Here is a 25,434-nt window from a genome sequence, read left to right on the forward strand (position 1 = left end):
TGCGTGCGTGTACAGTCGGGCTCAATTTCAATGGGCTTCCCTCGACATCTTGGAGTGAAAGAATGTGGCGCCACTGTTCACACATGGATCCAGATTGCTGCTTCCATTAAAATATAAGAGACGACCCACTCATATGGAAGCCATCAAATCACGGCTGGGCTGAACAATTGGCATAAAATGGTGAGGCAGATGATGGATCAATCACGATCCAATTTGCGACCAAGTTCAGGGGGAGGCTGGATTTTAAACTTCAAGAATGATGTCATGAGTTTTTCTTGGCTCTATTGTGTTGAAAAGACAGTAACCAAAGCTTTCTATAGAGTTAGAGCAGAGATTTGTGCTCTCTGTTACAACTCATACAACCCCAAAAATACTACCCAATGTGCACTTCTTTTACAAAAACTTGCAAATCCTGGAAATAAACAAATGATACGCAAGGTTACATTACGTGCAGTTTTGTATATCAAAATGATCTGATGAAAACAAGTGAAATGTTCTTCAACTTCTAAGGAATTTAAATGTTATTTAATTTATTTATATCTGAATAAAACATTGAGTTCAGACTTGAATTTCTATTCGGGCAGAATTCATCTCCAACACATCATGCAAAGCTTTACCCTCCAGCCTTGATGTAGCCTCAGGTTAAGGTCCATGTTTCAACAACAAATTCCTCAGCAGTTGATCTGTCATGGCAGGATAAAACCACATACAAGAGCGTGACGTGGCGTCTGTTATAATCCTGGTTTTGAACACTGGACGGTAAAAAGGAGGTGCAGGGTGACGGGAAGACTCGGGCAGAGAAAAAATGTCTGGGAGAAAATGTGAGAGCCTTCAACACTCGACTCAGCAGACAAACAAAGTCATGATGAAAGCAAAAAGTAGCGAGGTGGGAACAGACTGACAGGCACGGACTGACTCGGAGTGAAGGTTAAAATGACAAAGAGACACGTAGGCGGAGGTACTAAGAGGGTGAGGGGTACTTGCGGTCGTGTGATGAAACAGGTCACAGAGGAAACTGTGGACATGACTCTTCCTTTGCTAGTGCACTTATGGGAAAAGAACCTGCGGATACAGCATGGATATAAAAACAACACGAACAAATGTTAACATTTAGAAAGTAATAGAAGTTGGTGTTTTGAAATAAACTACTGAAAATGTACTTTGTCTTTCTATCTTTCTATTAAAAGTAAACACAAGTTTTGGTTGTTTATTTTTGTTTTATGACTCAAACTTCATATTGCTTATTTTGCCTAACAACTGTCTAATGTGCCATCAAAAAAATGTTAAATTCAGTTATCAATTAATGATAAACCTTACGAAGTTTCAGCCAGCCTCACAATATTCAGGCAGTTTTACGTTTGAAAGAAATGTCAGACTGAAAAGACTCAAAAGATGTTGCAGTTTGCGGCAGTACGTGTTTGGCAATTGTGTTATGTATCAGGTATTTTTAAAGCTTGTGTCCGTTCCCAGCATCTTTGTGGTGAAGTCGTGTGCAACAAAACAAAAGCGTCAGTTGAGGTGTGTTGAGCATGTGTGCGTGTCCCATCCTGGGACGGTGTCAGTGCACTAGCTGTTTTTTTTTCCATCCTCCACAAAATGGAAAGCAAAACATATTCTTAGCTCCCACTGATTACCGACACGTTTCTTGGTTCTCTCACACAGGGACATATTGCCAGAACAATATTTGGATTTTCTATACAGGGACGTGTTATTGGGTACTATGCATGAGAGCTGGACCATTCTAATAAAAGATCCAAGGCACACACACTGCCACACGTTACCAGGGAAACCAGCCGGTGGTTGAGTTCTTCTGTATTTAAGGAGAAGCCATCACAAAGACAGGCAGCTCTCAGCACCTCGCATGGTTGCGTGACAGGATATTGAAACAAGTCGGGTGAAAGAGGGGATAGTCTGAACACATCGTGTGGGTCACTCACGGTATTCCCATAATCACTTTGACCTTTCACCTACCAGCCTTACCGAAACAATTAAACGACATTGATCACACACAGTTTATTGGGCGGTTCATAAAACCCTTGGCATTCGGCGCTGAGGTCAGAGTTCAGGCGGCGGACATGTTTGCCTCTGCCCCTGCTCGTGCAGTTTTTTGATGTGGGATTGCAAAAACAAGGGAGCAGAAGCCTAGATCCCCAACCTGATGACCCCAGGATTGGAGTGACGGGTCAGGGAGCATTCTGACTCCAGATTTCGGCACATCTGCAAGAGTTTATGCCGATGGCAGGTTGCCAAAGCTGCATATTACCGGCACCTAATTTAAAATAACATTTTGATTCAGCCACTCGAACTTTAGTGAGAGCCTTATTTTAAAATGATTGATTTAGTTTAAACATCTGAATGTTTAAAAATCCAAGAAAAAAAACTGAATCACAGGAGGTTCCAATGAGTTTTCAAAATTGTCTTGAACTATAAAGTGATCAGTGTTCTACACTTAAGGTTTCAGGACTCTGGAAATCTGTTTCAAATCTATTTTGAGAAAATAGAATACATTCAAAAGAGATAATTTTTCTCCTCCCTGCTCCTTTTAAATCCCTCAAATTAAATTCAGAAGAGGGATTGAAATACATTTTCAATTTTTTATCCAAATTAATTTGGAAGCATTAACATCAAGAAACATCACTGTGGATTCCCACCAGGTATAGTTAACCTCTATAACAGGCCGAATTGTCTTCGGTGAAATAATCACAAAGGTGACATATTATGTATATACATGGAATAAAACTCTCAATTATACATTTCAATTCAAAAAAGTGTTTTATACCTTCTTTAGAACTCGAACTAGTGATTACTGTCATGCTAAAGTGAATGGCCTTTCATGGTGAGGACGCCAGGTAAACTGAGAAAAGACCAATATATGCTCAATGCTACGTCCGGATTCGGGTACAGGTGACTTTTCTGCGTCCATTTTGTCTGTATTTCTGCATGTTTCCACAAAGCTAGCGGCTACAGACCCAAACGGAGCAGGACCATCAGAAAGCGTGGGGAGCAGGACAGGAAGAAGACATAACTATGGCGGAAATTCTCCGTCCTCCAGTTGTTTATTTAACAGCGTCACCTCCTACAATGCTGCCTTTGTTTTGTCTTTTGTAAGAGGTTCATTCCCAATACTTCTTCTACAGTCACCATGTTTGTTATGGGGTTTGTTGTCATGAACTTTTAACTCTGGGCTGCTCCCCCTAGTGGATATATTCGTGAGCAGCAATACCAATGCAAAGAAGACATGGAAGCATGTGATCATTGAAGCTTGCTTAAAACGGATGGGTACAATTTCATTGTAAAGGGAGCATAAATGGGCCTTCAGCAGATGGATTGTCTTTTGAGTTTGGTGAACTCAACAAACACACTTCATTCTGGGTCAACTGAGGTCCAAGGTTGCTCAACTTATGAACTAGTAATGATGCTGAATCCACAAATATTGGAAAGCGTCATCAGATAAAACCAATTTTTTTACTCTCTTCTCCCTCTCTCACTCGCTCCTATTTTTTTTACTGTTCTGCTTTCACCATTTCAAGTGAAGTACAGCAGCAAAGATGGCGTGGAAATAAATAGTCAAAGAAACATCTTGTAAAGGTTTGATGTGCAGGTATGATGCACTACAGAGTCAGCATGTTTGTTTTAGCCTGTGGTATGTCAGCCCTCATGAGCGAAGCTAAATGACTGTGTTGACTCCTCTGGAGCGTCTCCCCCCGCCACCCAACCACTCTATGATCCCGAGGAAAAGCCATTGCAGAGCAGAGGTTGTGTTGACAGAGGCAGAGACAGCATTGAACACCGGGTCAACCTTTCACCTTTCACCCCCCTCCAACCTCCATCAGAGTAGGAAACACAGGAAGAAAGCAAGGTCGCCCAGATGAGAGTGTCTGTCAACACGCCGAGGGAATTGAAAGCGGGTTCAGAGGCGGGGGAAAAGAAGAATTGGGGAGGGAAAGTCAGACAAAGGAGGACGAGCCTGGGCTCTGACATTTGTGCAGACATGGAGGAAGGAGGACGTTTTCCAATTTAAGAGCATGCTGGATGAATCATGCTTGTCAACCTGTTGGCCTGGAGTATAAAACAGCTCCCTGTCCAGTCCTCATTTCTCGCCGGGATTTTACAAGAGAGCAGTCATAATAGAGACAGCTGCTTGATTTCATCGACATCGACCTTGCTATTTTACAGATGACTGCAAAAATGAAAAGGGGTTGAGAAATCTGGCTTTGATAGAAATGAGCGACCACTCTCCTTTTCTGCTTCCCGTCAACGTCCAAAACAGTAATGGGGAAAGCGATGCTGTCTGTTTTCTTTTGGGTGGTTCTGTCCGTCTGTGACTCTGCTACTGGGCCGCCCTTTTCCTCAGTTCTGTCAGACTTCAAGAGATTTGTATTTTCATCTATTAAACAGGCAGCTGTTTTTGTCAAATAAATTCAATGGCCCGCTGACGAATGTTTACAGAAAGTGACGTTGCCGCATATACGGCATTAGCTGCTGCCGCTGCCATTGCAACTGGCTCTGGGTTTTGATATAAAGGTCCCTTCTGTCTGCTTTAAAACGTATCTGATGCTGACTCGTGCAAACAGAGAACCCCGTCTGCCATTGAAAATCAACAGGGGTTTAACAGTTTTCTCAGCATTTATGTCGAATGATTCCCATCAACGATTGTTATTTACCCTTTGAATACCTGTTTGCAAAGCTGGCAGGGTCACAATAGCCACATTCCCACACTGAGCCATGCATACGTTGTGTAGAATGGTTACATGATGCACATCTGTTTTTAGTAGACGACAAGATGCTGTGCAGACCTCAGAGGGCAGGAATGCTTTTGTGTCTTTGGCAAATCTATACTGGGTACTTACCCCCGTATCCCAGTATATGCTCTTGCCGAATACGTAAGATTGTGCATGTTTACAATATAAGGGTTAGTGTTGCTTGACTGCAGTGATTAGAGTTCCTGTTTATACTGAGCAGAGAGCAGAGTGGAGGAGAAGGTCTTGACAAGCAGAGCACTGACAGAATATGAAGGTCACCGTGGCTTAACCATAGTTCTTTAATGATTTCAGCCAGAGATGATCATAGTCCTTTAAATCTGGCTCCTGGTTGTTCCCACAACATCATTGGCCGAGGCAGTGTTGTCCAAAAAAAAGGGGGCTTCCATCAGCCACTTGACTGATGTTCAGCCTAAATATATTTAAACAACAAAAGTACAGCAACATTGTGACATCATTGAAAATGGTTTGCCCCATCTTCATCTCGATGTGCACCATAGTAGACCTGGATATTGTGGCGTATTCCTTGGCATCTACCACTTAATGCCACGGAACAGGCACTTGCATCCTCCCGGTGCAGGCCTTGAACTCTGGATTCTACAGCATCAGTACCAACATCACCACTCAGTGTGGCAGATTCAGTGGGTCATGTTTCTCTGTTGTACTCCTTAGTCAAGTTACTGGGCAAATACAAGCAACATCCCCACACACAAGATGACCCAAGGAATAACAACGTTATTCTCCACATGTTGCGCTGCCAGTAAGCAGTATCTGAAACCTTTATTTTGGGGTGCATACTGTAAATGTTTTGGAACCTCTGCACTTTACGTGATACAGGTTACTTAGGCAGGTTCTAATATGGCGGTCTTCCCCAGGTTGGCTGGATTATGGCGGGACAAAAATGATAATCACTAATATTTTGGTCAAATTGTTGAGTGCTATTTTCAGGAAAATATATTTAATTTTATTGCTTTACGTACAGCTTTTAAGCACAAAATGAACTTGAAGCATGAATAAATGACAAATTTAAAAATAAGAATAAGATTAAATTAAGGAAGTATTTGGCATTTAGCAACAACTAACTGGATAAACATGTAGTGTGTAATAAAAAAAAGGGCATCTGCTGTGAACCTGTGACCTCACTTGGCAGTTCATGTGTAGCAACAGTAGAACAGGTAGGTAAGGGACTCATCATGTAGATCTACTTGCTGTCTTCAGACAGATGGTCACAATTGACAGGTCTCTGGAAAACGCCACAGAGCTGTCTAGTTTATGTTTAATGTGAAACCTCAGTGAAGGAAGATGTGTCAGAGTTGATTTGAGATTTACAGTATTTATGCTGTTGCCAACTTTGTCCACAAAAATACAAGCATTTGTTTCAGGCCTGAGAACTGTGTAGACGCCAATATCATGGAGGCAAGGAAATCGGTGTCACAATTTTCAGTTTTATTAAGATGAAGATGCAGAATTTTTGTTTTTCAATGTTCTCTTAGCATGTCAAGACTTGCGAGGAAAAGAAAGCTTGTCATTGAATTTAGTTTTTTGTTTTGAAAAACACAAGCATGACTGACAGGGAGATCACATGCCACCTAGGTTTCCCCCTAAGATTCCAACATCTGCAAAACCTTCTTTGACAATAACACTTTAATCTCATCAAACACATTTGTTCAGTGTCCAAAGCAATTCATGCCAACACTCAGTGGTTTTCCTGTGGTTTTGCCCCTCACAGGCAAACATGAAATAACCAGATGATGGACATGAAGAGGAGGCGTAATACTGGGGGCCATATTACCTTGTTGACAACCGGCCCTCACTGTAGCCTTGGTGCGAGTCACTTGAAGCTAATTGTGCTGTTTGTCTTCAGCGTCTATGTTTTGCTCCGCGCTTGAGAGCAGAAAAAAATGACAAGCGGCCTGACCCCCGATGCCTCTGAGGTGGGGTCCCAAGGGGGCACGGCGGCAAAGCAGCAACATGTGGTCGCCTCATTTCGGGAGAGCCAAACGGTTTTCCTCTAATTGGCCATGCAATCTGACACAGCTGGGATGGATTACAGGGTAGAATTCTTCCCTTGAAAGTGAGCAGCCAGGCTGGCATGGAGCAGCCGGCGTGATGTGAGCATGACCAGAGGATCGAGCCAAAAGCCACCACATCAGCGCCGCAACAATTACTCCCCAGTCTCAACTTTAATAACTGACAGACAGCGAAAAAGCCTTTGTCATGAGGTTTTTGTTTTTGCTGCAGAATTCTTTTCCAACAATCATAACTTACAAATCACAACCGTCTTTGTATTAAAGGGATATGACAAATATCTAAATGCTTGTGTCCTCATAAATTCATGCTGAAATTCTCCTTGCTGTTCATCCTGTACGCCGTTGCTGTGTCTGTGTTTGTGAGGTACAAAATGATGTTTTAGTGCAAAACTGAATGGATATTGTCCATTCAAATCCCTCTGGGATTTCTGGACTTTTGTTTTATCTTTGCAGCCGAAATATCAAATTTTGAGGCACATTGTTTTAAAAAATGAAAGTTGCCTTTTATGGTTTTGGGACAACACGATGGAGAAATAATCGAGAATTAAAAATTAGCTTGTAAACAACTAGCATCCATTGTTATCCTAAAAAAAAGGTCCAGGCTGCAAGGATTTTAACAATATGTTGTTTATTTCCAAATTGCAAGTATTTCAAGTGCAGGAACGCACACATGCTAAATAAAAAATAAAGCACACCATTTTATTTTGAGTGGTTTCCAAGTGACAGCATGCAGTGTTCCCCTTCACACGGTCGGAGACTGACTGACGTGTGGATGGATGGAGTCTGAGTGGTAAAGAAGGGGAATGTTTGTGTTTGTTGTTCAGCGAATTACAGCAATAACTGCTTGATACGTTACTCAGGGTGTCAGAAGTGGCATCGAGGGAGATGGATCTCAGGGTCCGCCATGTTTGTTTACATCGGCCCCGAATAGTGTTCGGGTGATGGTGCCTTGCCGCGCTGAGTTTTTCATCTATTGCACATTTAAACCATCGGAATTTATGAATCCATTCAGAATTGTTCATGTCTGAATTGCGATCCTTGGTAGCAATATTTGTGGCCAAATGTGAGTGTTTGGCACGTCACATGACTTGTGAATAGGATGACACACAAGCTGTGTAGAGTGGTGGGCGAAAGGAGACTAGAGTGGGATTTGCAGGAAACTCATGGTGATTGGACAAAATTGCAGCGCCTCACAGAACTTACAGGGGTCGGTTGGAATTGCATTGTAGTTGTGATCACAAAACCGTCATTTCCTGAAGGGACTGATAGTTACTGCCTGACAAGCATATAAGGTGAGGACCAAATTGAAGAAACAAAGTGTTTTGAGCCTTCCAGAACTCTAATTCCAAGAGCATGACGGAGCGTCCCCTTGTGACTGGTTCTTCTCTGCAAGTTTGAAGTAGCAGCAAATCATTCTAAATAATTCAAAGTTCACAAGAATATAAATCTTAGAGTCTAACTGACTTTGGACGGAATTACGCGGCAATGAGGGGAGTTAGTCAAACTTGTAAAGTCCCGGAAGCTCAGAGGGAAAGGATGGATTTGATCTTGCAGTTGTTGAATAAACCATGATGGTTTTATTGAGACTTTTACCGTGAGACCACCACTGTCCAACGAACTTTCTGATCCCAACCTTCTGTTTGCGAAAACTCAAAGCTAATGAGAATTTGATTTACGATGGGAAAGGATTTATGGACCTGCGTTTAATCTTCGCAGCAGAAGGAATCAAGATACGAAACACAGGTGACGATAACCACGAAGGCAGTCAGTTGAATGAAATTCATATTGCCTTCCAAGCCCACATGATTTCCCGCCAAATAAATGTCAGACAGCAGAACTTTGGATTCCACTGACTTCAGGCACCTGGCGCTTCCATGATGACTTCACTTCGGTCCAACAAGCAGGATCACATTGATATGTTTTGAGCAATTATACGCTTTAATAGACACGCCTGATGCTTCTGTTTCTTTCAACTGTAAGCTGTTAGCGTGCCCTCAGAAGCCTTTCAAAATGTCTGTGGGTGGACTTCAAAGCTGAAAAATGAATTTTTAATCACATGTTCTACATAAAATCTAGGTATCATTTTGTTTGTCCACTTTACTTTTTTTTCCAGACAAAATGTTCTTGGCTGTGCTCACGAGAGATGAAAATAAATGCAAATGAAATGCAGCAACATCTTGAGGCCATTTGGGAAAGGTCAGAGAACAGAGGTGGAGGGATGGTTGGAGGAGAAAAGACAGACGTGGAAAAAAACGTGAGATATATATATGAGTTGGCGCAGATTCCATCCACAAATACGATGTTTGAGAAAAGGACAGGCAGAGGGATGGAGGGATGGGATTTAGAAAATGTATTGCGGCAAGTGAGCAGATGTGGCCGGATATTGACAAGCAGACTAGTAGAACATGATGATAAGCCTCATCTGGAGAAACGCCTTCGTCTGACCAACCATACTCTTTCGCAGCTGCGTGTACCTCGGCATGATTCTGATGAGCAGCTGGTGGTTTCTCTGCACCTTTTCATCGCCGCCACATTGACTCACAAAAGTGGTTCAAAATGCTCCGTTTTGAAGGACACTGGTGTTTACACACGGCCTTCCACCGCTGATCACGGTATTCGCCCTCGGTGTCCTCTGCTTTATTGGATCTACTGTCAAGAGTGTGACATTCCCAGCTGTCTGGCTGCATCTCTCTGGTGTGTCTGACTGTTTCCTCCAGACATCAACATGGCCATGTGCTTTCAATGGCACGTCATTTCCAACCATATCTGGGATTTTGTTTTTCCACAATATATAATATTATATTTGCAAAGGTTGTTGTGACACATTCAGTCAGTATGAGAACTTGGATTGCTGAAACCAATGAAATATATAATGCAAAACTGTGGTCCAAGGACTGACCCACGCGGCATCTCACAAAAACCGGGATAAACAAATAACTTACCAGAAAATCTGCTCAAGAATCCACAAAAAAACGCAGCTTTTTTATGGTTCTGTTATTTAAAAAACGGAATGTGTCCAAATAATGAACATAAGCGAAACAAATGTGAGAACATTAAGAGGCTTATGAACTAAGATCCCCACATTCAGGTGGTAAACACTGCTGAGTGCTAGTTAGTAAATAAAATACTGTGTTACTAACCAAGGTTCCTTTCGCTATTTAAAGTAGGACTGTGTACTTGTGGGCTGTGTATCAGTATGATGTACATGAAAACAAGTCCAGTTAGACTTTCAGTTTGTTTTAAACACATCACAAGTGCAGAAGCATATCTAAGTATCCATGCATTAAATATTGATATAGCTGCCTTGAAAAAGACAAAATCATACAATAAATATAAAGATAAAATCCATAACAAACAGAAAGCAATGCATGCGGACAAAAAGCAGGAATATGGAGCAAAAGTAATAAGATGGTGCATGTCAACAGAGGAGATGACATCTGTGGGTTTAGTGGTGGAGCCCTGAGCTATGGAGCACTTTATAAAAAATATGGGTTTTTTTATCTTGCTTTTTGGTTCTTATGTTTGGATGATGGAATGTTTCATGTGAACTCAGTGAAGGACAAACTTAGCTAACGGTATAAATAAACCTGAACCTGAGATTGTCAACCTTGCCAGCATGCTAGTAAAAACAGGACCTATTAGGATGGGCAAAGGCTTGATATCTACTTTAACAGCAGTTTTTCCTCACAGAAAACTGTCATGAGCAGTAGGTCCAACAGATGTACAGTCTGTGACCTACATGCCATTCGGCCCCTTTGTGAACCAGACTATGGGTGTTTTTCAGCCAGAAAACAAACAAAAACGAAAGTTTGTGAGTGATGTAGTATCTGTACATAATAATATATGCAAAACAGTATTTTAATATTTCATGCTACATGGAAACCTACTGTTTTTGAAGTTACAGAATGATCCCAATAATAACAACTACTATTAAACATGTTATTGTTTGATTGTTGTAGTGGTTGAATGAAGACTTTTAGTCTTAGTCTTGTTTTGTTGAGGTCCATCAAAATGGTATCCAGACTTCAGTGTGGTGAGTCATGTTTTTGAATGTAGAATCACTATAGAGACAAAAGAAACTGAATTACTGAATGAAGAATATCAACAACAATGTGATGCACTGGCTTCCTGCTCCTTGACTTGTGTAATAGCAGGAAGGTGTCACATCAGTTTTACTTCATTCTCCACCGTGTGTGAGACAGAGTCTGATCCTTCAGCGGATCACTGGCAGGACAGAATGGGAGATGACAGGTCGTGATGGTGTGTGGCTCTCAAGCTTCTCTCTATTAGGCAGATTGATTAAGGAAGTGCTCAAGCTCCCACTTACCCATCACAGATGACACCGAGGTGACCATCTCATCAGCCGTAGAGGGAGGCGCACATGAGAAGGAAGGATGAGAAGTGTCTGGTCGGAGGATTTTCCAGACGATTAGACATTCTTGAAAGCAAAGTTTCATGTACATGTGTCTCTTAGTCGTAATTTACTCCTCTCATTCTCTTTGTTCGGCATCGCTTCCCATCAAGTATCAGTTTTGAACCTCAAAAATAATAGGCTCCTGGCTCAAACACCGCTTCCAGACCCTCGGTGGACTTCGGCAATCTTAATCCTCACAACTTTCATTAAAACTGCTCGGATAATCCGGAGATTTCCGAAGGAAATTCCCAAAGATGTGCTCCCCAATCACCCCCACTTGTTCGCCCTCCCCCGTCACGTCTCCTCATCGCTCCCTGCTTCCCACTTTTGGGGTCGTCTAACATTTCCCCTAACTCCACGAGAGCAGTGTCATTTACATAGTTTTCCCTAATCTCACCTAAACCCCTGGTTTGAAAAAAGAGAGCCCCCAGTCTGACGGGAGACGGGAATTTAAAAGCGAGGGCTGCAGAAATCCTGCTGGCAGAAAAGGAAAATATTTCATTTGGGATTTGATCACTCCTGGGCACTTACAGGCAAAAATAAGCAAGGATCTCATCCTGAAACTATCCAAATAAAGTCGGGAGAGCATCGGTGTTTTGAGAATACATACAGTCGTATATTTTCTACGCGTCCACTCAAGCCTCCTGCACTTATTAAAAAGGATTGAGGTAATCTTTTTCAAGTCGGCTTTTCCTTTGACCCTCATTAAACTTGTCAATATTATTGCGCGGGAGATCCGATGTCAGATATTTGGACAGTGTCTGCGCCGTGAAGATGTTGGGTCACTGCTTGGGCTCTTGGAAAATACTCATCCCAGCACTCGCAGTTGCTCGGAGCAGCTCTTGATTTATACTGACTTTGACGCAAGACTGGACAAAGTTTGCGTTCGGTGGAGTCCAAGCCGAGTCCAAGGAGTCCCTGCAGGTCGTTTGTGGCCTTTGGCAGATGAATCAATCGGCTCCTCGTGCCACTTTCTTCTCCACGGTCACAACATAGTTTCATCTAAGAAGCCTCTGGAATGATCCAACACCATCTGATCGCGAGCCAATCATATCACACATGATGACTATGGATCTGACATGAGTCACATTTCATTAAAAGTGCAAGACTCTCCCCGAAGGTGATCTGAATACTGAGATTGATATAAATGATTTTGGCATGTTCTTTATTTTTGAAAGGCTACGTATAACATGTCATTGGCAAAATGGACGGCTGAATATGAGCCAGTGCAAAAACTCTGAAAGTGTATTTTCATATAAAACCAAACCCGTGTATGTAACAGAATTGCCTTGCTCATGTACATCATAATCGCCTTGAAATGGTTTTATGTGTTTGCTTCCATAAGGTTTTGCCTTTTAAACTGTCAAAAAATGAAATCTCAGCTGCATTACTGGGTTAACAAGTTCCATCATGCATTTCCTGTTCAACCAGTTCACCTAGTTATTGGACAGTTGGTGAGCAGAGCTAACTGGGCGCGTGCATGTGGACCACATGTTGCCACCACGGCTCAAGACCATCACATCCAGATCCTGCACCTGATCTGAGGTCGGAAAAAAAAAAGAACGGAAGTCGAAAAGTTATTTTCTGGTCCACTTTGCCACATGCCCTGGATCACACATGCTGTACCTCATTTGAAATGATAAATAATTATGTGACTTTCAACTATGTTTGTCATGTAATTTATGGTTTATGTCCCTGTGATAATACACAATTATTTGGACTACAAATCAAATGTCCCATATTTAATATCACAGCAGAATCTTTCTTTTTTTTGTCACGGTCAAAACTGAAAGTAGAAATGCCTCATTCTGGCTGCTCCCTGTACAGTTCTCCAGCTGGCGAAAGGACAAGGAGAAAATGGATGAAACTCTTGTGTTGCGACTTGCTAAGCCAAAGGTTATGCAGCATGACTTCAGACCGCACCAAATACAACGTGAAAAGATCACAGCCTGGAGTGCAGGGAACTTTTTTGCCTGCCTCACCATTTTCTTCCCACTTCTGTCAGAGCCTGACAGTGACGTTATTGTCTTTTTTTTTTTTTTTTTTTTTGCACTAAACAACACACTAGACTAAAGTGCCTTGCACTGGCCAATGAAATTCAGCGATATCTCAACATTAAAATGTATCTAATTCACAGATATCATGGGTGTGACTTGGGCTCGCTATTGCCTGTTGTGACAGCCGGTCTTCACTAGTTATGAGCTTCTGAGGCTTCATGAAACACCACCCTCCTTTTCAATGGCCGCGAGGCAGCACTCTCCGCTCTAATATCTAGGGATTTAGGAGCTATTCTACAGAAACCTCACATCATTTTCAAGTACGCTGAGAGCATGCTGTCCAATATGGTTGTTCGAATCTTGAAAAAAGTTGTAAAAAGTACAAGTAATTCTAAAGGGGAAAATAAAGGAAATCCATGTAGGGGTGGTTTGGTGGACAAGATTTTCTCATATGACTTTGTGTCCATCACTGCTCTACAGCAAAAAGTAAAACATTGTTTTCCAAGTGAAATGGGCTGCAAACGTGCCAGGACATGATCGTGTGTTCAGGGGTTTGGGTCTCCCGCAGCCAATGACCTCACTGCAAAAGCAGGGGCACTAATGGAGGAGCAGAAGGTGGAGGTGCCTGTATCCCACGCAGCAGCACATTAAAATAGTGGGAAGAGAGGAGTGCGATGCTCCCAGGGAAATGGCTCTCTCAACAATGGGCCAAAGGTCTGTGAAGTTGTCTGAAATGTCATGGATATTATATTCAATTGGACTATTTAACAGCTGCCAGAATTGTTCAGCATTCACACACATCCTAAACTACTCAGTCCCTCTGATGTTTGCAGTCTAATTGATTCATTTGTTCTTTTCATGGTGGCTCTCCGCGAGTGTTGGAAGTCGATTGGAGAACAGATGTAGCGATCCCTTCATTTCTGTCCCAAACATCCTTTCTATTGTTCCAATTCTGACCTCCTTCCTTCCCCTTCCTCTCCTGGCGTGGTGCAGTTTCCATGTGTTTTCGTGTTTAATTTGGCTCGTGGTTTTCTGGCTGCTCTTTCCTGGTGTCGCACACATTTCTGATTAAAAGATCCTCATGGATTAAAACGTTGGTCCAAGCTCGTGTCTCTGTCCACACCTCATTCAAGACAGCTGAGCCATTTTCTGCTCACAGCTCTTGTCATGAGGTTAAAATCTGAACATGTTGTGAGTCATCCCGCTCACTGTCTTCAGTTGACAAGATCAGCGCTAGATTAAACTGCTTTGTCATCCGCGGTGAAAGATGTCTGGAAACTGTTGGAGACGTAGTCAGTGGGACCAGGATTTCTCAACATTGTTTTTGAGAGAAGTTCGACCCAAACAATCCTCTGCAGATTTGAAGCTCGAAGAAATCGTGTGGAGTTGAAACTGCGATGAAAGTGTGATGCTGACGTGATGTGTGATAACTGGAGAGTTTTCTTGCTCATGAAAGGTTTTGCAACACTAGTATAGAAAAGAATTGTGACTTCATTGCCATATAAAAATGTATAAAATATGTACTAGACTTGGCTAACATTTTCTTTTCTAAGCACTTGTCTATAAGGCATTATTAGTACAATCATAAGACAAAAAAATCATATATATACATATATATATATATATAGAGAGGTGTTTATAGAAGATGGTAGCTTATGACTAAGGTTTATAAAATAATATAAATTCTGGATGCAATTGAACTTTCATTTAATTTAACCTATTAATCTAGCAATAAGGAGAATCCCAACCCAGACCCCTATAAAACATTCTTATGAGTTGTCATATGTGTCTGAGAATATTCATAACATCTTCTATAAAGTCTTATGATGTCTTGTGAATGTACTAATAATGCATTGTAGATGAGACCTTAAGATGTCTGTCTTTTTATCCTGTGCTCGCCCTGCCTTCCCCCAAAACAAAATGAATTTTTAAAAACACTGTGCTATCTTTTCGACAACCTCCTGCAGTGTCTCAGAATATATTTTCAATCTTGTGCTGATGTTCTGATGTAATAATGAGTCCAACCACCATGCAGAGCCTTCTTCAGCACACCTCAAATATGCCTTTTAAAGTACACGCATACACTGGTGTTTGTGGTCCAGCGTAAGGTCCGGAGAAATCCGCGGTGTCTCCTCGGCTTAGGGGAGGAAGTGAGCCGCCGTAGACCCACAGAAGTGAAGCATGGTCTTTGCTTTAGGGGGACTGATGTCCTGGTTATTGAGTGAGCACCATTCAGTGGGGTTAAAGACCTCACCTCAGTGGGCCGTCTCATCAGCTTCACCACCGCTACATAGTGCGATCTGTAAGTTTGTCAACGCAATGTTGATGTAGTGCAATAATGGGTGTACACAGTGAACCGCATGAGGCTGAGCCTCCAGTCATCATAATATTGTCTTTAATTTGATGTTAATGTCCTGACAAATTATGAATACAATGAATTTATTTAAGATGATGGGGTTGGGATTTTTTATTGTGGTGGGAACTGCAGGATGTTGATGGGCTCCAGCAGCCACAGACTTTGACTCCCATCACGTAGGAGAACGGGGCATGTATCATTAACCGCCAACGATTGTCCTGTGTTCTAGAAAGCCACATTTTTCCTGGGGTCGAATGCTCCCTCCATCCCTCTCCACTAATGTCACACCTGTGACTCTGTCTGCTCCCGCTTTACACCACACCACACCACACAACACCCTGAGATTCATGCCGGGCTCGCCAGGTACTGCAACAGTTTGAAACAGATTTCAAATACAAACCACTACTCACCGTGCCTCAGGTTCTAATAAGAAATATTATTTTAAGCGTTACTAAATGTGTGTGTTTAATTTCTTGTATTGTTCATTGCGATGAAGTCATTTTAATTCTGCACATTGCCAACACGCTGCAGCAAACAAACACACAAACTAAACCAAGTGATCCTTCCTCTGTTTAACCACAGGAAAACAGTGTAAATATGAGGCAAAAACGCATGCATATGTCTGCATTCTTCTACATACCTGGCCAAGTGTAAATGTAGCATGGGTATGTGTTTATTTCCATGGTTCTGTGGAAATAAAGTTATATTTTTCATCTGCTTGTCAAGGTTTGTATTGATTGATTTATTGACCTTTGACCATCTATTATTGATCAAAATAAATAGATGAATAAATTAATGAAAGCCCAAATAAATGAAAATGTAACCTTGAGCATTTCCATGAATACGTTGGATTTTGAAAAGATGAAAAAGCTGTTACAAACAGGACAGGAATGCAGAGTAACACATCATATCAGACACAGTACAGTGACACAGCCATTCATTCTTGCCCCACAATACACTGTGAAGAAAAATTCCAGGCCAAACATTCATTTGATGATGTGATGGTTCATTTATTGTTCATTTTGATACGACAATGTTTTTTTTATTTTCTCTCTCTCTCTCTCTCTGTACATATATATATATATATATATATATATATATATATATATATATATATATATATATATATATATATATATATATATATGATACTGAAAAAAACTATCTTCATAGCATTTGTATTTGTTTGTGGTTTTATAATGCACTCACCTTTTTTCATGACAATATTTGATATATGGTACATCCACTGACCTGTATGTAACTCCAGTTCTGAGAGTACATGTGGAGCCCTCGATGTTGCTGAACATGACTGCTCGGTTGCCGTCTCATGCGGTCTTGGATATACCTTGTCTACAGCACAGTGAAGTCATGTGGGGTGGGTTGTCCTCATGGTGATGGAGTTCTGTGTCCCAGCTACGAGGTAACTCATCCCTAAGGCCTTTGCTTAAGTTATAAACATATAGCGAAGACCTTTAGAGGCCAGAGCATGTAAGAACATGAAAGAACAAAGCAAATCCTCCGATACACATAAGTGAACTTCATGCAGCAATAAAGTATACTCACTTGGTTGCCATGGTGTCAGGAGGCTGTGCTACCCCTGCGGGCACTCAGCCCACACATGAGGCATGGAAAGGTGCTCACCCTGATCTTTGCTTAACAAACTTTGACAAGTTAAAAGAAGATGATTCACAGGCCAGGCTGATGCAACCCTCTCCACTCTAAATACAACTGCAGGCTTGAAACAGGATGTGAAGATTATTTCCATATGAATTGAAGCTTTTAAGTGTGTCATTTAAATCACTTATTATTTAGTCGGATTCAGTCATCTTCCAAATGTGTGTTTTCATTACGGGTGGTTTCTTACACGGTTGAAGCCCATGATGTTTTGATCCAAACCACCTCTCCGTCTAACAGTTGTGATTGTTCTTGTCAAATTAATTGTTCGGCTGGACATAACAAAGGCGTTTCCGACCGAAGTCTACAGTTACGAACTAACGTAATCGGCATTCCCACTGTTGTTTTACGGGAACGCAATTTCAAGGATCCATGGATGCCAGATGACATTATGCTTCGATAATTCAATACGTCTGCTGTTGTGAGATGAAATGAACACAGAATATCAAATTTATGGAGGGAACAAAGGCTATCGAATTCATGGCCATCTCCTGGCCGATTAAAAACCACATGTTGGTCATCTTCCAACAACATAAAGCCTTCGGCCGCCCTGTCGCCTGCAACCCTCCTCCTCTCTTTTTCATGTGCTGTAAAATGTTTGAGGGTGCTCATACATAATGAAACCAACTGAGGGTCGAGTGTAAACATTCTTCAGCATGAGTCAAGTGTGTGTTTACACGGGCCACTTCGACATGCAAATTCAACTCTGCATTGATTTTGTTTGATACTTGATGTGCACTTAGCATGAGATCTGATGATCAGAGTGGATTGAAATGTTTGTTTACACTTTATTCTGCCTCCTCAACTTTGAATTAAAATATGGCATGAATTTCATGACTGCTCCTTTTTACACCTTGCACTTCTGGCTATTTTAATGGTTGTGTTCAGATGTTTTGCCTTTGACCACTGAGTGCCCTGCTGCTTCAGATGGCTTGGGATCAAGGAAAATAATGTTGCCAGAATAGGAGTCACATCCCCTTATTCCACAGAACTTTAGTGTGATTGGCAGCTGTATCATATTTAAAACAGATTTTTGCAATGAATACCAACAGTAACTCACCATGTGTCCAAGTGTTCTTTCTTTCTTTTTGTTTTTTTTTATTTTTTATTATGATTATTATTTTTATAGACGGAGATCAATAACATTTTATTGCCTGTGAAGTGTCCCAGACACGCCTCTGGAACGAAGCACAATCATGCTGTCACTGGGGGATGATCCTGCCAGCGCACGATTAGAATGCTGGTAAAAAAGCCCTTCAGCTTCAGTATCAGAGGAGCGGAGAGAAGCTATCAAAAACACCAATGAAGATCACCTGTCCTCACTACCATGGCATAATAGTGACGAAGGGAAAGTTGACTTTTGCATCGACACTGACGACAAAAACAGCCTTCCGCCATGCATGTTGACACATTGGCGTGGGGGAAAGAACACGTTTATTTCATTTTATTTTATTTTTTTCAGAGGACATTCTGAACTTTTCTTCACAGAATTACTGTGGAAAGTCACAGTGAGTGTAATGCATGGCCGTTTGAGGGACTTGTTGTTACATGTAGTACAAAAAGAGTGCCATGTTTTTTCACGACATGCGCTGCCCACGATGTCAGTATATGCCAGGGAAGAGGGGACGTGTTTCAATTGACAGCCTAATGCGTCATATGCAACACTGACGGCTGCCTTTGGCTTCAAGGTCAAAGGGCGATCACGGTTTTCTAAAATGTCAGCCACTATAACATAGAGTAAAACTTGAAAACTATCAGTAAAACGTTGTAATATATCTCCCCCCCCAAAAAAAAAACAAAAAAACAAAAAGAAAAAAACAAAAAAAACAAAAAAAAACATATATATATATATATGTTTTTGTTTTTTTTTTTTGTTTTTTTTGTTTTTTTCTTTTTTTTCTTTCACAACAGCTTATCAATACTAAAGATAACACTTTCTAAACAAGAAGTCTATTTGTTCACTCTAAAAAGTGAATAAACAACTGAAGTTATGATCTTGGAGCTCAAACTTCTACTGTTCTGAGGAAGACTCTGACATGACCTTTCTGACTTTCTTCTTGCAACCAAGCACACTCCATGAGAAGATTTTATGACGCCTCCCCGTCTGGCTTAAAGCCACTTTTAGGGCTTTTAAGTTTGGCCAAAATACATAAAGCAGCAGCAAACGACCTCAAATGTAAACAAGCGGCACGTGCGCAACATCTGAGAGGAGAAAGAACATTTAGAGGACTTTAAGAGGGACAACGGAAAAGTTGCATTTCCCATGTAGAAGAAGCAAACTGGACAAATAAAAGCTGAGGTGTATCATCTACTGTTTTGTGTGTTTAATCTTCAGTTAATGAAACATACTTTTTAAAAGTCAAATCTTTGGACTGAATCATCTTTGTGAGCAAGCGCTCTCATACAAGGACTTTCACTCCAACTGCACTCACACTCACTCATGAACATGAAATGGTGAGACAACAGTTGCAATGAAATTGTTGTTGTGGAATGTTTTGTTCAGAGCAGCGAGTGATGACTCACACTGGTGTCTGTTCAACTTTTAAAAATCAAGTTTGCGATGGAAAAATGAAAATACACACGGCGAAACACCAAACCAGGTGTAAGAGTTAACATCTGTTTGACATCAGTACATCTGTGAATTACAGTGATTTCAAAGTTTATAAGGCCAGCAGTAGCAGTGACTTATACTTTGTTTAAAAGTAGCAATAGCATGATGAGTTTTTCTTTTTTAGCTTCCTAATGATAAAATGCAAAACACATTAATTTGAGGCCTGGTTTTCGTGTCTTTATTCATGACTATGTGCATCACTGCTAATGTTTTATTATTTAATGCATACAATTGTTTGGAATTTTTGAGTTTGAAATTAGTACTAAAATATATACTTGGATGAGTCAACACCTGGTGATGATACTAAAACATCATACTGTATATTTCACTCTATTTTCATTTAGAGAAAAGTCTATTTCTAGCCACCCCACTGATGTACATTTTTGTACTGTTGCATACATAGAATAGTGAAGAAAAATATATGTCAAGAACACATATCAAGATCCTGAGTTGTGGAAAAATATGCAGTGTACACTGATAGAAAACGATTCTTGCCCCTTGTGAACATTACTTATATATACAAATCTGGCTAATAAAAAAAGGGTTATGCAACAGCACAATATTATTAAGCGTCAGTGCATTGTAAAAGTGAGTCAAAAAACATATTTTCAGATCCAACTATTCGGAGGAAAAACCTTCTTATGTGAAATTTTATTCATATGCAACTGTATTTTACTTTTAATTTATTTTTTGTGGTTTCTTTTTGGGCCAATGACTATAATTTAACCATATTCATTCATTATTTTTTTTTATTGATTTAGTTTTCTTGCAGCTTGCTAGTCTCCAAACTACTTTGCCATGAAGTCAAAATCTAGAAAATACGGATCCTAAAATCCAGAAAATTCTGTTCCAACAAATCCCCTAAAGTGTCTGATGAATCTGTCACTTCTCACAATTGAGCCGACTGTGCCCCGAGTTTCCATGACGACACAGCCACACAAATTAGACCAGCTGACACCAGGGCTGTCTCGTACACCTGCATCCTTACTGCTGCTTTCATCCAGACTCGCTCCTGTTTACCAGACTCCTCTTCACCATCTGTGTGTTGCTGAGGAGCTACAACATCAACATTCTTTCGGGAGACATTTCCATGAGCGGTGGCACATGCTGCAGCATGTGTTCAGTATCTGCCGCCCAGTTTAAGTCTTATGATACAAATAATCTCAGCAGCATCGACAGTGGTGTCTGTATATATTTACATCTCATTTATAATTCATTCATGCGTCATGCACAGTAGTTTCTCACTGACGACTCATGGCATCAAGCACCTTCATTGTTCAGTAAAAGTAAATAACTTATGAAAAGCATCTGTGAATTTGTTCTGGGCTTTTTGACGCCAAATTTTAAAATTCAATTGTCTATGGGTTCACAAAATATTTTCTAAGTCAGGCTTTTCTTTGGCACAAGACTTGGCGCTGTCCACTTGTTTTTAGGGGTTTTTACAGATTATTTGTTGGACTCATTGCTATGAGTGTGAGCATTATTTTCCACTTGAACCAGGGGTGGTCGCATCCATCCAAAATATCTAAAACATTGATAGGTCACTGGCCTCCTATCAGTATGAGCTATTGACTCCAATACTTAATATATATATATATATATATATATATATATATATATATATATATATATATATATATATATATATATTTCTACTTTTGCCCTTTGTGTTCTTGTGGTTGTGATCATGTCATCACCCAATATTTTGGATTATTTAGTCTGACTGTGCCAAAACCAACCAAAAACTCCCCGCTCGCCTTCTCAGTCTGGCTTGTATTAAAAGTCACGTGTGCCATATTATTTGAAAATGCACTTCTTTCCCTGGATTTAAGTGAGTTTTAAAGTGTGGCTTCAAATAATCATGTCCTTGATCAAAACTATTCATTCGAATTTCATCTCCAACCGCTGGTGCCTGCTCATGTGGATGACTTTTATTTTTTTTTTAAAGGGGAATTCCAGCTTCCATTCCCCATCTTAATTCAATAAGCAGGATGCACAACACAACATTGCATGTTTGTTTCCACCTGAAAATAACTTTGCGGGTAGAAACTGTCATTATTTTAGTCCATCAAAAACCTAGGTGCAAATAGTTTGCCTGCATAATTGCACACATATTAAGAAGGAAATAAAGAATCTTATTATTTTCAACTCAACTTAGTAGTGTTTTGAATTTACAGTCTCATTGCTTACCTCAACTATAAGGCCGTGGATTTCATGATTCACACTCAAATCACTATAAAGAGCACTTCCACATGCTCTAATTCCACATGTGGTGATGTGGAAGTGGAGGCTGTGCATTGTTTTTTTATTTATTCACGAAAAAGAAACCCATACTTCACAGCACAAAGCCGTTTTGGATCACATGACTTTCATATTCAAGAGTCAAGGTAAACAGGAAGATCTGATTTGGCATAAAACGTGTGACTTTGTAGTACAGAACAAGAAGAATTTTGAAAATAAGTAGGTGTCCTATTGCACATGTTCAAAACTATAAGCTATTGACTCCAGCATCTCTGCCGACTACACGGAGATGCTAGCTAGCAGATGGAGGTGGAGACAACTCCTTCAGTACTGCTCTGGTGTCTTAGAGTATCTTGCATTTTACATCTGTCCTGGCAAGTGGTCTCTCTTGTCAATACAGTGGTGTTGCCAAACTTTAGATTGTAAACTCATTTACTGTTCAACACATACTGTTCGCACATTACATCGCAAAGTAGATACGTTTGTCGTGTAGACATCTGCAAGTCCAATATGTAATGCACCCAAATGGTTTGGTGACACTGAAACATTTGTTAACATCACGAATGGAACGGGTCTGATGGTGCACTGACACAAATATTCACAGAGTGACACCTCAATATGCTTCCAAATTTACAATTCACTCTCAGTGGCCCTACTGGTGCATGACTGCAAACTGATATGTATTGGCTCCATATCTCCCCATCTTTCTTTATAGTCTATGCCAAACCAGAAAATCCAGAGAGGTGATCCAGGCAGATGAAGATGTTTGGTGACAAGGCCACCCTTGAGCCGGATGGCGTTGCTCCACTGCCTATATCAACATCAAGTTAAATGTCCGTGTTTAAAGCACTAACAGGATGTCGTAGTGTAGTGTAGCAATAAAGAGGACGTTTGAAAGAAACGCTGCTTCACCTCATCACCCGGGAAAGTCCCTGGTTACATTCCCACCGTGTTCCATGTGGTAGCCTCCCGTGAGGTAAGGTTCTTGTAAAGTGACTGTGTTTCACTCCCTGTAAGTGACAGATTCTCACTGGCCACCAAACGGCCCAAACCACCAGTCAGGCTTCAAAGCCTTACTAGCTGTTCCTCCCTCTGAGTTACGGTCGCTTCCAGAGCCTTTCAAAGGCCAATCCTCAGTAGAGTGGGAAATTCCAGTGAAAACCGGCACAGCAGGGAAGGGGCGTAGGCCCCTCTCAGCAGGGACATGATGTGCGTGAGTGTGTGTGTGTGTGTCGTCAAATATCAAAACAAACTTTCGTAGACCCCAGTTCCACAGCTTTTGCCCGTAATCCTTTAAAAGCTTTCATAAAAATTAAAAATGGTATTTACATCACAGCTCTAATGAGAAAAGCATCGCCCGAGAGAAAGCTGGGAGTCAGGAGGCGGAGCCTGGGGGCAGCAAAAGGCTCCTTCACTTGTTTGGAAGATGGAGAGAAGAAACGGTAAAATCTTTGAAATAAAAAAATAAATAACAACAAACGCTATTTTCTACTCCCTCTTCTCGCCAGCTTTTTTTTTTTTTTCGCTAAGCTTTTGCGCCTAAAGTGTTTTACGGCTCAGCGACTGCCAAGAGTTCTTGGCCTCCATTTCAATGAAGCTGAACAGAACCAGGCTCAACTGGCATCCTGGGAGCAGAACAACAAATCATGTCCAATTACGATCACTGTATGGAACCTATTGTAACCTGCGACACTCAGACATACTGCATTTCAATAGACAACAGAAATGCTGTGTAAAGATCTTGGCTCTCCTCAACCTTGGCTCTCCTAAACCTTGTCAAATACAGAAAGAAAAACATAAAAATGTCATTCATCCCAAGTTAAAGTGGTAAGTGTAGATGTTAAACAATCAAAAATTATGTCAGTGAGTTTGTGTATCCCACTTGGAGGATACTAGGTGTTTCACCTTCAGGTCTACAGGCTTGTAAACCAAAGCAATCGCACCAATGCACCACATACAAGACCCCAGGGAAATGAAGTTCAACCGCAATAAAGTCAGTCCATAAAAGAACACCAAAAACAATTTCCATCTCGTATTCCAGCTAACTGCTATGTATGTTTTGGTCATCTGGTTAAATTATATTGCAATTTTTATCGCATTTTCTTTTACAATACACTGAGAAACTAAACAACTAAAGGCAGGTGAAACTCACACTTCATGCATGATTCCGGGGAAAGATCAGAGCTCCACCGGTCGATGTGGAAACCTAGATGTTCAGGTGGTGAACTGTAGTCCTCCCACCTTAAGAGGAAGACTTGGCACCTAAAGATCATTTTACAGCACCTCTCTCACTCCTTAGGCTTCATTAAACGCGTATGTTTCAGTGGACTTTTGCGTACAATGTTTAAGGCAGAAGGCAGCCTTCCACGTTGCATGTTGACACACAGGCATTTTGATGGAGTTGGGTAACGTTTAAAAGGAGGGGTTGGGGATATAATACATATGCTGTGTACAGGATATATACTGTACATTACATGCTGCACCTTTGCAGCCCTTTGACTGTATTCATGCACCCCTCCTGTCAGTCAGAGTCACAGGAAATTATCATTAAACTGATCATGTCGGAATGTTTCCGACCATATTTTGTGCATTTTCTTTGTTCATATGTAGCAACTGAAATACACTTTAACTTCCTTGTTTTTGTTAGTTTTGTTTTTGATAGCTTGTCTTTTCACTTTGCAATTTAGGAGAAGAATTTCCTGTCCCTTAACCTACATTGGAATTGAAAATACATTTTACAGTTAATGCTTTTTTTTCATCAATGGTTTGTGTAAAACTACTTTGCCTAAACTCATCTTAATACACCTTAATACTTTCCCCAGCCTCTCACTCTTTCAACGGTTTTCAACCAGGACAGGCCAAACTGTCCTCACACAGTTTAGATGGTTAACTTGGTGGACTTGTCAAGACTTGGTACTTGGTATTGCAAAACCACATGTTTGGTGGGGACATTTCGTAGCCATAATGCTTTCCCCAGTCTCTCGCCCAAAACCTAACCATTGAAAGCAAATGGGGACCTTGTGGGGACCAACAAAATGTCGCCACAAACTCATATGGGCCGCACAGGTAGGTGTGTTTCCTTGAATTGTATTTATTTGTTGGTACCAATTTACACTATTTTTCTTGTAATGTTAAGTGAAACATTGCTTCTGACTTACTTCGTGTTATGTTATCTGGAAGCTACAAAAGGGAGAGTGACAAAACAAGAGAATCTTCGCCAACCTACAAAACATTTCACCCTCTGTAACAACGGCGTCGTCTTCATCACAGAGCAAATGGAGAGAGAGCACAGACTGGATGACAATGTTCACATGAAAGGCTGGCCTTTTCCAACTCGGGGGAGACATGAAA

The sequence above is a fragment of the Synchiropus splendidus genome, chromosome 8, assembly GCF_027744825.2.
Source record: "Synchiropus splendidus isolate RoL2022-P1 chromosome 8, RoL_Sspl_1.0, whole genome shotgun sequence".
Classification (NCBI taxonomy): Eukaryota; Metazoa; Chordata; class Actinopteri; order Syngnathiformes; family Callionymidae; genus Synchiropus; species Synchiropus splendidus.